The 15,238-nt window shown below is 37.0% G+C and overlaps 1 protein-coding gene across 3 annotated transcripts in view; it reads left to right on the forward strand.

Annotated features, from left to right (window-relative positions):
- The window catches only part of LOC136806345 (ATP-dependent Clp protease proteolytic subunit-like), a 284,569-nt gene that overhangs the window by 55,292 nt on the left and 214,039 nt on the right, over positions 1 to 15,238 (forward strand). The gene's annotated exons all lie outside the window — the stretch shown is intronic.

The following is a 15,238-nucleotide window of genomic DNA, read 5'->3' on the forward strand; positions in this document are numbered from 1 at the left end:
TTGAAGGCAATATACCTATCGGTAATTAGTTCTTACAAAGTAAACAAAGTATGGCGAAAAAGATGAGCATATTTCTTTTTATTATAAGCATCTACTTTATAAGAATCAAATCAATAACTCTTGATTGAAGGCAATGTATCTTTCGGTAATTAGTTATTAGAAAGTAAACAAAGGATGGCGAAAAAGATGAGCATATTTATCTTTATTATAAGCATTTTCTTTATAAGAATCAAATCAATAACTCTTGATTGAAGGTAATGTATCTTTCGGTAATTAGTTATTAGAAAGTAAACAAAGGATGGCGAAAAAGATGAGCATATTTATCTTTATTATAAGCATTTTCTTTATAAGAATCAAATCAATAACTCTTGATTGAAGGTAATGTATCTTTCGGTAATTAGTTATTAGAAAGTAAACAAAGGATGGCGAAAAAGATGAGCATATTTATCTTTATTATAAGCATTTTCTTTATAAGAATCAAATCAATAACTCTTGATTGAAGGCAATGTATCTTTTGGTAATTAGTTATTACAAAGTAAACAAAGGATGGCAAAAAAGATGAGCATATTTATCGTTATTATAAGCATTTTCTTTATAAGAATCAAATCAATAACTCTTGATTGAAGGCAATATATCTTTCGGTAATTAGTTATTAGAAAGTAAACAAAGGATGGCGAAAAAGATGAGCATATTTATCTTTATTATAAGCATTTTCTTTATAAGAATCAAATCAATAACTCTTGATTGAAGGCAATGTATCTTTCGGTAATTAGTTATTAGAAAGTAAACAAAGGATGGCGAAAAAGATGAGCATATTTATCTTTATTATAAGCATTTTCTTTATAAGAATCAAATCAATAACTCTTGATTGAAGGCAATGTATCTTTTGGTAATTAGTTATTACAAAGTAAACAAAGGATGGCAAAAAAGATGAGCATATTTATCGTTATTATAAGCATTTTCTTTATAAGAATCAAATCAATAACTCTTGATTGAAGGCAATATATCTTTCGGTAATTAGTTATTAGAAAGTAAACAAAGGATAGCGAAAAAAATGAGCATATTTATTTTTATTATATGCATCTACTTTATAAGAATCAAATCAATAACTCTTGATTGAGAAAGCAATATGCCTTTCGGTAATTAGTTATTAGAAAGTAAACAAAGGATGGCGAAAAACGAGCATATTTATTTTTATTGTAAGCATCTACTTTATAAGAATCAAATCACTAACTCTTGATTGAAGGCAATATATCTTTCTGTAATTAGTTCTTACAAAGTAAACAAAGTATGGCGAAAAAGATGAGCATATTTATTTTTATTATAAGTGTCTACTTTATAAGAATCAAATCAATTTCAGAATTTTCGGCGTTTTCACTGTGATAATATGTGAGCGATAACTTCTCTTTTTGAGATGTGAGCGACCGTCTATCCCATGTCATCTCAAAAGTAAAGTTGAAGCCAAGCTTTCTTCCTCCGACTTATATTTTATCGATAAAACGAATTTAAAATCTACACATGCGTTATTTTGCTTACTTAGGGATATTTCGAAAGGAAGCTCTGCGGGGTATTCTTACTGGCAACTACTTGCTAGTATATGCCAATAATGACCTTCATTTTCAAGGAAATATTTAAAGTCGCAATTTTGCGATTGTTGTTTTTTTCGCTTAGATAAAAGTCAATTTTCTTGCTTAGATAAACTCAATTTTTTTCGCTTAGATAAAAGTCAACTTTCTCGCTTTGATAAACTCACTTTTCCTACAAACTCGCGTCTATATTTGAAAGCCTTAAAATGACGTCACAGTCACTCAAAGTAGGGCGTGTAGCATAGAATTGGGAAGTAAGCCAAAGTAGCCAGACGGTCTATCGACCGTAGTTCACCAACCACTAGTCTGTTGTGCTTCATATGTATACCACACCTTCCTTAGGTGTGGCCCGACCCAATTTGGGTGTTCCGGACTTTTCGGACCCCTCCGGAACTCCCTGGCAAACCTCCGGAACTCGTGACTTTCTGAAACCCTTGGAGGCTTCTGCAAGGCCCCCAAGGCTTGTTATAATGAACTTGAAAAGTGGAAAAGATGTTCGGGCATAAAGACCGGCGATTTGGGTCGTTTGGGATATTATACCGGCTTTTCCCGGCTCAGGAAATTCCGGAAATGCCATTTTTAAGAGTACCGTAACCATAGCTCGGTCTGTTTGGCCCCCAAAAGTCCTGTAAGCCTTCCTTAACGTTGAAAACGGTCTGAGAACAAAGCAGAAGGGTACCTTCGACCATTCTAGCCCGGCTGGGCCTTCCGAAGGTCCGTGAAAGTCCGGAACGAATCCGGAAAACCTTTAATACCAACTTTCTAAATCTCCGGTTTTAAGGCACGCTTGAAGCCGGACGGCCTTCTTTAATGTTCTGATGGGCTGGGATGGACGCAGGGCATCGGTCCCGACCCGTACGAACCCCGGTGGCCTGTTCCTGACCCGGAAAGGGCCTTCCAGCGGGTCAAAATGGCGATTTTTGGGCATGCGGAAATCCCTTTATAGCGAGACTTCCAGGATACCCCAGACATCCAAACCGGTCGATATGCAAAGCATGTGTGTCACCCTTTCTGGCTTAGGTCCGGGGGCCGTTTGGGAACCCCCGTTTGCTGTCCGGGAGGCCCCGAAATCGGTCCACGGAGCGAGTTTTGCCGGCTTTTGACGATACTTTGAGGAATTTTGAAGAACCCACACTGATGCAGGCGTGTACCCTCACATCCCTCTTAACCAGGTGTACTAAGTGAGCACATTTTTCAATTTTTCACTTAAAGTTTTAGGTTTTTAAAAATTCCAGAAGCAAAAAAATTCAAAACATTTTTTTCAAAAGTCAAAAAAAAAATCACAAATTTTTTTCTTCAATCAAGGCATGAAAGATATTTTAACAAACTTGGAAAATGATTGAGATATTTAACTCTTGAACGGTCGTTAATAGGACGTACCCAGTAAAATGGTATCAAAAATGAGGAATACAGTGAAAAAATTGCCAAATGTGGCATTTTTGGGGGTGGTATACACCAATTTTGAGGGTTAAATCAGTTAGTACACTATGGAATAACTGCAAAGGTGGTGGTGTCTGAAGAAATTGTCCAAAATTGCAGTTACTCCACATAGTGTCAAGGAGTAACTGCAAGACCCCCCTGACGTTGCAAGCATTTTGACCCCGCCTTAATCCCCTGGAGAAAGAAATTCATTTTTTCCAATTTTCAAGCCTTTTCAAGCCTTTCCAAAGCCTTTTCACGCCTTTCCAAAGCCTTTTAAAGGCTTTGGATGACTGATGGAGGGTGCTGGCTTCGAAGGAGAGCAAGGCAGAGGGTATCCAAAGGGGTCCAAAGGACTATTGGGGGCTGTGGAGGGCTGTAGAGCCCTCAATTGGTCTCAGCGGCGATTTTTCCTGGTGGGATAGGGGTGTAACAGTCTCAATTGAGAAGGACATTTTTGGCAATTTTTTCGGCTTTTGACGGCACTTTGAGGAAATTTGAACGACCTCTAACGGTGCAGGCATGTACTATCACATCCCCCTGAACAGTGAGCACCGATCAGACCCCCCCAGCACACCAGCTGGGACCCCCAGGGGCCGTCCACGGTGGTACCCAAAGGAGGTTATTTTTTTTTTCCAAATTTGACCAATTTTCAAGCCTTTCCGCCTTTCCAAGCCTTTTAAAGGCTTCGGATGACTGATAGAGGGTGCTGGCTTTAAGGGAAAGCAAGGCAGAGGGTATCCGAAGCGGTCCGAAGGGCTGTGGGGGACTGTAGAGGCCTCAATTGGTCCCACCGGGGCTGGTACCCAAAGGAGGTCATTTTCGGCAATTTTTGCCGGCTTTTGAAGACACTTTGAGGATTTTTGAAGGACCCTCATCGGTGCAAGCGTGTACCCTCACATCCCCCCTGACCAATGGGCACCAATTGAACCCCCTGGAACCCCGACCAGGACCCCCAGGGGCCGTCTGTGCTGGTACCTAAAAGAGGTCCTTTTTTTCTAATTTTGACCAAGTTTCGCCAAGTTTCAAGCCTTTCCAAGCCTTTCCAAGCCTTTTAAAAGCTTTGGAGGGCTGACGGCGGGTGCTGGCTTTGAGGGAGATCAAAGCAGAGTGTATCCGAAGGAGACCGATAGGCTACGGGGGCTGTGGAGGGCTGTAGAGGCCTCAATCGGTCCCACCGGGGAACTTTGCCTGACTATTTAGTCGGTCTCACCGGAGAACTTTGCCTGACTGCTTAGTCAGCTCTGAGCAAGGTACAAATAGCCAGAAAAAGCACTCCAGGCATGCTTCACGTCCATACCAGGATGAAAGCACCTGTTCTCGTCAGATCACGGAAGTTAAGCATAGTACTTGGATGGGGGACCCCCTGGGAACTCCCGGTGCCGTGGAGCGGAGGTGGAGGTTTTTCTCCTAGTGATGTTAGTAATGCTATGCTATGCTTTTGGGTGGTGCTGCTTTACTTTTGCACCTTTAGCCAAGCCTCAAGAATGCTCTAAGGGTGCTTTAGAGCTCATTAACAAGCCCTCACACCCCAGCGCTCGGCCAGCAGTAAGCCCAGTGGTCCAAAGTTCACGCACTGGGGATCCCCTGATCGAATCGGATCAGGTTCGATGTACTTTTTGACCAGGTTTTGATATTTTATGTTTTTTTGGTGTAGATTCCAAAAAAAGTGGTCCAAAGTCCTGAAAAGTTCACGGAAAGGCTATAGAGGGGGTTCAGAACTCGTACCAGACCAGCTCGGAGCCCCCGGTGTGATGGAAAGCAGTGCGACGTTTCTACAACTCGTGAACGACTTGGCGGTGACGTACACCATCAACCAAGACCAAGATATACTCTGAGGAGTCCCTAATGAGCTCTGGACCAAGTCAAGCTAGCGAAGGAATGACACCCCTGAGAAATTTCGCCAGCGCAAGGCTTGAAGTTGGCCCAGTGGTATAAGGCGTTGGGTTCATACCCTGAGTATCAGAGGTTAAGTTTTCAAGGAATATATTAACCTCTGAAGATCAATAATAGAAATTTTATCGCGCATGTGTCAATCTAATCACTGTAGAAAGAATCAAAGATGAAGAGCAAATATTACATTATTAATGTCTAGCAGACTGTATCAGTATGTACAGGGTGTCCCTAATAAAAGTATCGAGTTTGAACATGCGATTGAGTAAAAAAGTTTGTGTGTGTTATCGCTAAAATATAAGAACGTTCTCCATCACATATTGTTACGTAATGACAAAGAAAAAAGAGGGAGAGCTTAAAATACAATTTTGTGAATACACACTTAAAACTTTCTACTCAATCGCATGTTCAAACTCGATACTTTTATTAGGGACACCCTGTAGTTTACTATTTACGAATTCCCCAGAAACCTCCAAGTGTAATTGAAGTGAGTTTCTTTCGAAAGAAATCTTTTACATGATCCCCAAATGTATAACAGTAATTACTCAACTATTAATTATGGAAATATCACTTTAATTGAATCGAAATAATAGACAGACTTTATGGTCGTGTTCAGACCTGAAAGTTTAAGTTTAAGGCTTAAGGAGTAGTAAGTTGATATGGGAATTAAGAAATGCAACGACTTAATTGCTATTTCATCTTTTAGATAGATTACATAAGAGAGGAAAAAGGAATCTCCTTCGTTTTTGATGCGGAGTATGGGTCCATCGATCCATGATATTCTCATTAAAAGCCCGTTAACTGCCTAAATTGCTAGAGACGCTCCGAGCGTCTCTAAGTCATAAATTTCACGTTCTCCTTTCATAATTTACAAAAGGAGCATGCTTTTCACTTGCGAATTCTGATTTCGTCTATGGCTGCGTTTAGACCAGCCTGGCATTTGTAATTGCTTGCAGTATTCTTTTGAATTCTATTGTTCCACGCAATTGTTCGGTTTGTCAAATGCCTAATGATGCCAGCGTGTTGGCATTTCGTTGGCATTTGAAATGCCATTTTGAGCAAAGGAATCCCCTTTTCTTGCATTTCAAATCAAACAAAGGAACCAAAACAAAGAGAAAAAATTACATTTTTGATTTTTTAAAGTATTTGCACGTTTTTTATTCAGTTCTTTCTATAGATTGTAAAATTTGCAAGATTTGCCATAGGCTATCCCTACGGCAAAAAGTTTCAGTCTTAATGACTGCAGTTTTTGAGAAATTCCATGCTTTCCATTGTTTGATATGTCAAAGTTGAACTTGAGGGAATCACCTTTTCAGTAATGACTCTAAAAAGACGATTCCTTAAATGCCATGACAGAAAATACAATGGAAAAGCTATTAAAATCGAATCCCTCATGAGCAAATGCCAAATTACAAATGCCAGTTGGTCTAAACGCAGCCTATTCAGAGAACTGTCACGAAATCGTAAAAACCTTTTTTTTAAACCAGAGGGTGATTCCTTTTTAAACTTTGGTTTAACTAATGAGGAGCGTGCAGTTAAATACAAAAGGAATATAAAAGAGGCATGCGGACATAATTACTTTAAACCTAGGTCTGAACACGGCCTATGTTACGATCTATCACCGACTCTTTTTAAAAAGCATTGATGACTTTTTTCAGTTGTGTTTTCAACAACGGGAATAAAAACATCAACTTTGAACTTCATCCAAGATCTTGGATGGTTGTCATGGTTACTTTTGTCTTCGTTGATTGCGCGCTGAATAGAATCTCGATTCGTCGGCACAGCGTCGATATATGATTTCGACCTGTGCTTTCCATGGTATTGGGTTTACGCACTTGGGATCCCCAGCTCGAATCGGGTCAGGGTCACCTTTACAATTTTAAAGGTTTTGATATTTCATGTTTTTTTTGGTGTAGATTCCGAAAACATAGGTCCAAAGTCCTGAAAAGTTGACAGGAGGGCGCTACGGGACCGTAAATGACCCCCCTCTCCTAGCGCCGGACTGGGTGGGTTTCACGGCTTGAAACTTTCTGGAGACATCAAGCATATCGGAGGGGGAAAGCATGCCAAATCTTATCACTCCACCGTCACCGGTCACCCAGCTATGGGGCAGCGAAAGGTGCGCTGCAGGATCGTCCCCTAAGGACGATTGCCGGGCCGTACGGCGTTTTCAGCCGGTCAAAATCTCAGTGAGGCATTTCTACGAAATGGAAAACAAGCCTGCAAAATATCTAAGACGTAGTACCAAAATTGAAGACACAGCGCCCGATTAGATTTTGCCTTAAGTCGGATTGGACTTATTACAGCGCAAGACCTTCCCGTAAGGACGATTGCCGGGCCACACGGCGTTCGCCAGAGCTCAAATTCAGCATGGTGAATCTCTACCAACCAGAGAACAAGCCTGCCAATGAAAAAATTTGTTAAAGCGAAAAAAAACAGTGCGAAAAATGTGAGTTTATTAAAGCGATGAAATAGTCAGTTTATCTAAGCGAAAAAAGTGAGTTTATCAAAGCGAAAAAAATAAGTTTATCTAAGCGAAAAAAATGAGTTTATTTTAGCGAAAAAAAAAGAGTTTATCTAAGCGAAAAAAATGATTTTATCTAAGCGAAAAAATGTGAATCTATCAAAGCGAAAAAAAGTTATTATCTAAGCGAAAAAAATGAGTTTATCTAAGCGAAAAAATGTAAATCTATCAAAGCGAAAAAAAGTTATTATCTAAGCGAAAAAAATGAGTTTATCTAAGCGAAAAAAAAGAGTTTATCTAAGCGAAAAAAGTGAGTTTATCTAAGCGAAAAAAGTGAGTTTATCTAAGCGAAAAAAGTAAGTTTATCTAAGCGAGAAAAGTGAGTTTATCTAAGCGAGAAAATTGACTTTCATCTAAGCGAAAAAAAATATTTTATCTAAGCGAAAAAAGTGAGGTTATCCAAGCGAAAAAAGTGACTTTATCTAAGCGAGAAAAGTGAGTTTATCTAAGCGAGAAAATTGACTTTCATCTAAGCGAAAAAAAAAATTTTATCTAAGCGAAAAAAGTGAGGTTATCTAAGCGAAAAAAAGTGAGTTTATCTAAGCGAAAAAAGTGAGTTTATCTAAGCGAAAAAATTGACTTTCATCTAAGCGAAAAAAAATATTTTATCTAAGCGAAAAAAGTGAGGTTATCCAAGCGAAAAAAGTGAGTTTATCTAAGCGAGAAAAGTGAGTTTATCTAAGCGAGAAAATTGACTTTCATCTAAGCGAAAAAGAATATTTTATCTAAGCGAAAAAAGTGAGGTTATCTAAGCGAAAAAAAGTGAGTTTATCTAAGCGAAAAAAGTGAGTTTATCTAAGCGAGAAAATTGACTTTTATCTAAGCGAAAAAAATTAGTTTATCCAAGCGAAAAAAGTGAGTTTATCCAAGCGGAAAAAGTGAGTTTATCTAAGCGAGAAAATTGACTTTTATCTAAGCGAAAAAGTATTCCATTACTGAGCGAGAATTTCATTTTGATCGAAGCGAAAGCTAATTCATTGAAAGCCAAGATGATATAGTTTTGCAACATAAGGCGCGTCATATTCAAAGGGATGCGTGATTGTCCATTTCTTTTGCTGATTTGCGTGATCGTGATTGAAGACAAAAAATTGTGTGATATCGTGATCAGAGTTACCGCTGGGGGGGGGGGGGGCTCTTCTAATGATGTACGCTCATATAACGTTAGATGAACGTTGAAACAACGTGTCAAATTCGAAGAATGTTAGTTAGAATTGAGCAAAGCACGTTTAGAATACAGATTTTCGCGAAATCCTCTTATTTAAAACAAGTTGACTTAAATGGTTCTTTCGAGACTTTTTTGGTTTTAATCTGAAATGTTTTGAAAATGTCTTTTTTGTGCGTGTTTTTGTTGGTTTTTAGATTTTGTTAAAATTTTGTATATTATTTATATGCCGAAATGAAATTGAATGGATTTTATTCGCCACTGAGCAACTTTTTATATCAATTTCTTTTCAATTCCTTTCATCCCCTTTTTCATTTTATTTAAAGTTGGAAGTTACTTCCTCTTCATACAGTTTTTGTTTTTCTCTGACGTTTTCTGAATTCATCTTTTTGAGAGAAGTTTTTTTGAAACCACACCTACTTTTCACACATTTACAAGTCGTCAATGCCATATGTTTGTAATTAATTTTTGAATAATTTACACTGGATGATACAAAATTATAATATTTTGAGCACATAATTATTTGTAAGTCGTTGCTCTGCGCTCTACTTGTGTAGGCGGTCGTTTTAACTATTTGAAATGTTTTTATTCAGACTTTTTACTTTATTTTCAGTTCACTTTATTATCACTCAAAGCCGACACTACTATGAAAATGTAAGAATATTTTTACTTATTTCACCTTAATGTCTGTGTATGAAAATACTTCATGTTTTCTTCAATCATGGACCAATTCAAAACATTTATTTTTCTGCAAATTCAACAACATTTTACTTCGCTTTAAATTCTAAAACTGGAGATGTTTATAATACGCATTTTTCATCATACCGGTGCTATAATGGATGTTAGTTTGTATCATACAGTTATCATAAAACTTGTTCAAGTTCTGGAGATATTCGGGTTATAGAGGTTTGATTGAAAGAGAGTCCATTGGGCTTTTCCATAAAAAAACCGTATACCCCCTGTTGAGGAGGTCCATCCCTCTGTGGCTGGAAATGCTGTAACCCCCTGAAAATTCCAGGCAATTTCAGCTGTAAACCCCTCTGGAATTCTAAATTTTAGTAGGATTTAAAAGCTGGGATGAGCTGGAGTTTTTACAAGATGCTTAACTGATTGGTTATTTTTAAACAATAGGGATGACGCGTTCTTTAGAAAAAGTAATAAAATCGTTTATCTCAACATTTAACGACCAACAGAGTCATCAAAGAACTTGTAAAAACTCCAGCTTGACCCTAAAAGCTACCCCCATGGAATTCCAGTTATTTTTGACAGATTTTTGTATCTCCCTATGGAATTCCGCCACATATCAAACCTTACCCCCTTGGAACGGAAATGGACCTCCTCAACAGGGGGTATACGTTTTTTTATGGAAAAGCCCATTGTAATAATGTCCTTTAGTTTTCTCTCTCCCTCTCTTAAATCGCAAGCGCTAGACAGAAAACTTTCATCTCGATTCTTCCTTCACTTCAGGGTAAAGAACAAAATTTATTTCATGGGAAGGAAAATGAAAAAGATGACGTCATCAAATCAGCATCCTTGGATGCACGTTCGAATCACAATACAAATGATAAAGTGACATCATATCTTCAACGTCGTCGGAGTTTGGAGGAATTTGATTGTCAAAAGGTGGATTACATGTGCTCAGTAGATATCCTACCATGTGAGAAAAACAATATTTGTCAGCATTGTTGCTCAGCTGATTATACTTGTAATCCAGATGGATATTGTGGTCTGACAGACATGCCATCTCAATAATGGCACTGGTCTCAAAATGTCAGATTGAAACTAGCTATGAGGATCATTATACTAGCTCGACCTTACAGAAGTACTGGAATAATGGGCTTTTCCCAGAAACAATTTGAATATGGGGGGTGGAGGATATGACATTTTTTAGAAATTTACCCCCCCCCCCCCGAACATTGTGTTTTTTGACCCCCCCCCCCCCGGATAACATGTCTTACCCCTCCCCTCTGGACAAGGAACAGTTGACCCCCTAGACATTCAAAATTACCCTCAAACAGAGCAAGTTTTCTCCCGGAAAAGGCAAGTTTTGTAGATTTTTTATTAACACCTGGACACTATATCCTCCCCCATGTACGAATATTATTTGGAAGAACCCAATGGAGATTCTAACGAGAACGAGAGGGAGAAGATTGTTGTTCATCGGGTATATCATTTGAACAATATTTCTACTTTTTTGAAACACTTGAAAATCAGAGCAAGAAGAGGAACAACTAACCCCATTTCGAGCCCTTCAAAATTTCCATTGGTATTTAATTTCGCGGATTCTCGCGGATGACACCCAAATCCGCGAAATCCGCGAAATTTAATCCCCGCAAAAGTTTATCCCATTAAAGTAATAGCTTTTTCTTTATAAGCAACCAGGTTGCTAAGCCTTGACCTTATACTAAATACCTTATACCTTATCTCCTAAAGTTAAAGTTTTTTTAAAGATAATCTAACAATGACAAACGGTAGCCCATGACCCAACAAGCATAAATATGGAATGAAATCAGGGTTAGTCAAAGCAAATTTCTCAGAAAGGGAGCCGAAAATTGGGGTTGCTTATTAAAAAAATTGGTGTATGAGAACTCGAAATGAAATTAGTTTGACAGGCCTTTGTAGGGTTTTGATTTTAGTTTTTCGACACAATTATTATACAATATGACTTAGAACTAGATACATTTCCTATGTCAATAAATGTAGGTAAAATCTCTGAAAACGTTTATTTTCAATAGACCTTTTCATAAATTACGACAAGAGCAACGCTTTCCTCGTTTTCAAACTACTGATGTGGTTATTGATTCCTAGAGGAGTTCATAAGAAGTATTCTCCATTTATTAAAGTAAACACTTTAATATTCAGGCTATTTGATCACCTTTGTTGGTGATAATTTCGATGGTTTCAAAACGAGGCAGTCTTTTCACTCAAAATAATTTATGAAAAGGCCTATCTAAGATTTACAATTATATCTATAGGCCCATTGTTAAGGGGGCACCAACCTTTTTTTACGACAGGCCGATTGTTTTTTATGCACCAAACATATAATTCGATAGTTTACACAGTTTTTTACAGAGGAGATGAAGTTTTTATAAGATACTTTAATAATTGGTCATTTGAAGTAATAAAAATGATGCGTTCTTTAGAAAAAGTAATTAAATTGTTTTATTACTGGTTGACGACCAACCAAATCAAATGAGAGCTTGCAAAAACTCCATGTCGTCCCATTTTTTATTGCGGATCACGACTATCACTGCAGACATTAATTCCTCTGTTGTTGGTAGCACACACCAAGTTAACGTTTTGACAACATCTTTGACAGAATGTACTGCTTGAGCATTGTAATGAACCCAATGAACATCTGAAACTTTCACACGTGTCTCGTCGTAGCCTTGATAAAGCCACAAAAGATTTTTTCTGTGAAAAAGAAGATTTGACATATTGATTTATTTTGTAAAACTTGCATGCCAAAATACTGGGTTGACCAAAAATAGGACTGATTACTAGGTTAAATGTTTTATAAGTTGAAGTACAGTCGAGATCGTAATATTAGAACAATTTGAAAAAAGGTAATTCCCTACAATTTTTTAAAACCGCAAATAATTTTTAAGTGATATACCTTATATCAGACTAAAGACATTCAAGAATCTGTTGAGACTTAAAAATGTTCGATTAGGGCTGAGAATAATAAAACATGAAAGTTAACTAAGCTCAACCCTAATTGACCCTTATCGAAAATATCCAATGAAATAAAGTGAGAATGCTAGATAATCATTTTCTTCTGAACTTTAAATCTTGGAAAACGAAGAAATACCAAGAACATGAACAATTTATAGACCTTTACTGGTGGTATTATCTCGTCATGAAATAAAGGTTGCTTGGCACAAAGTGAAATCCTAGCAAAGCATCAACCTACCTCCGACACTCTACATCGACAAAACAAAACAAAAGCCATGAAAAAGCAAAGATACAGCATCCCGCTTTTTGTCATTTTCTGAATTTCCACTTTGATTTTAATTTCTTTTTTGATTTGTGAAGTTTATCCTTGATGTGCACTTCAAGCTTCTCAAGCAAAAGTAGAATGTTTCGAATCAAGAACAAAATTGAATTTAATATTAACTTTCGCGTGAAAACGCCTTCCCTTATTTTCTCGTGATAAACTTAATTTTATTTCACAGATAGTGTTTGCTTTTACAATCGATCCGGAAGGGCGGAATGTGGGGTGGTTCTTCTTTTCAACTCGTCTTTTCTTTTCTTTGTTACTTTTGCTTTTGGATTTTATCACTTTTTGAGATTGAAACAATTTTGAAGGAAGTTTTAATTCATTTTTTCGTTACAAAAACGTCATCGATTCACTCAACAATCGCAACTCTATTGTTGTGATGTCACAAACAGAACTATCCAATCTCCTTCCTGAAAAAGCAGAGGTAGCCCTTCTCCTCATTAGTGGGGCTTGGTGTAGAAATTATGCAAGCACACCATGCACGTGTAAGAAGCAAATAAGTTTTTCTTCGTTCTGACCACCATACCATAGTTATTTATTTATTCGCAATCACTCGCTCTACCTCTCATGCCTCATTTTGCTCCTTTCCATGCCATTTCCGATATTACGCCAAAAATCGTCAAAATCAAAAGCAAAAACTTTTACTTTTTCCAGATTGGCAAATCATCTCTATAAACTTATGCTGCTATACCGGGTGCGCCACAAAAAAATTTCTCTCTTTAAAACTAATTTTTTCGAAATCTAAAAGTTTTAAAAAAACCATTCCTATTTCATTAGAAAGAAGAAAGATAAACTTATATTTTGGTGGGTCATTTATTGAATTCGATTTATTAGATCAAAAGTTATACTCAATTGAATAAAAAAGTTACTTTCACAGTTTCAGAAAATGCTCAAAAACGTTAAAAATCGACCTATCAAATTAAACAGAAGCATAGTTATATGATATATCAGTATTTTTGTTTCAGTCATTAAAAATGATAATAAGCTGTCTAAATGACCTTTTGTTATTTAAAGGAAGGTTGAAGTTATTTAAAATAAAGTTGAATTTCAATGAAAGGAAGAAAATTCGTCGAAAAAGGCCAAATAATCTGGTAAAATTCATAAAAATACATCAAATATGGGTTTCGAGGTAATCCAGCTTTACATAGACTTTATCCAGTCTAGAACCAAAAATCTAAGAAAAATTCCAGTAAAACCAAATTAGATTAATATAATGTTGATGAGGATTTTAAACCCTTTCGACCCTTTCGTTTCAAAATTTATGTTTTTTGTTACGGAAAAATGCTCTTAATTATGTAAAGGCTATTGCAATTGCCAAATTTAAAGTAAACATTTGATAGGTCGATTTTTGACGTTTTCGAGCACTTTCTGAGAGTAACTTTTTTTTTCAATTGAGCATAACTTTTGATCTAATGTTAATGAATGGAATTAATTAAATGACCCTTCAAAATCTAAGTCTATCTTTCTTCTTTCCAATTGAAATAGGAGTGGTTCTTTTAAAAATTTTAGATTTTGAGAAAATTAGTTTCAAAGAGAGAAACTTTTTTGTGGCGCACCCGGTAGTATAATAGACCAGCGGCCGAGGCAGTGGATTGTGTCACTTCGTAGGGCACCCCTTAGATCAGGGCAAATTTTTGATATTATGCTCCTAATAGGGTGTAGAATTGACAAAAAAAATTTGCCCTTCGAATCTCCTGCAGTTTTCGAGTGAATCGATTTTTAGTTAATCGATAGAACTTATCAAGGGTCCCCCCTTTACTAACGGTTTTTTCGAAGTCTGAAAATCAAATATCTGAGAATACCAACGGATTCAGCGTGAAAAGTAGATAAAGAAAATGGGGTTATTTGTTAAGTTTCGACCACCTGGTGCCGAGAAATGGCATTTTTAAGTCGAAAAATCGACGTTTTTGGCGTTTTCCGATGACGTCAGCATTTTCCTATGAGCATTTTCAGAAAAAATCATTCCCACAACTGGATAGCCCTGAATTAGTAGTATCCAAAAATGGTATGGTTTGTCAACTTTCAATGTATAGATCTCGAGATAATTCATTTTTAAGGTGGATAAATATGCTGAAAAACTGCTGACTCAGCAAAAAATATCGATAATTTTCAATATTTAAACTAAAATATCTCGAGATCTAGACATCGAAAGTTAACAAACCATACCATTTTTGGATACTACTAATTCAGGGCTATCCAGTTGTGGGAATGATTTTTTCTGAAAATGCTCATAGGAAAATGCTGACGTCATCGGAAAACGCCAAAAACGTCGATTTTTCGACTTAAAAATGCCATTTCTCGGCACCAGGTGGTCGAAACTTAACAAATAACCCCATTTTCTTTATCTACTTTTCACGCTGAATCCGCTGGTATTCTCAGATATTTGATTTTCAGACTTCGAAAAAACCGTTAGTAAAGGGGGGACCCTTGATAAGTTCTATCGATTAACTAAAAATCGATTCACTCGAAAACTGCAGGAGATTCGAAGGGCAAATTTTTTTTGTCAATTCTTCACCCTATTAGGAGCATAATATCAAAAATTTGCCCTGATCTAAGGGGTGCCCTACGAAAACCATTTTTTGAATCTCGGACGCTGGTCTATAAGCTAAATTTAACGTTATCCAAAGGGTGAACTCAAATTATAGTGGCGGCAT

Source organism: Clytia hemisphaerica, unplaced genomic scaffold (genome assembly GCF_902728285.1).
Source record: "Clytia hemisphaerica strain Z4C2 unplaced genomic scaffold, Clytia hemisphaerica genome assembly, whole genome shotgun sequence".
Classification (NCBI taxonomy): domain Eukaryota; kingdom Metazoa; phylum Cnidaria; class Hydrozoa; order Leptothecata; family Clytiidae; genus Clytia; species Clytia hemisphaerica.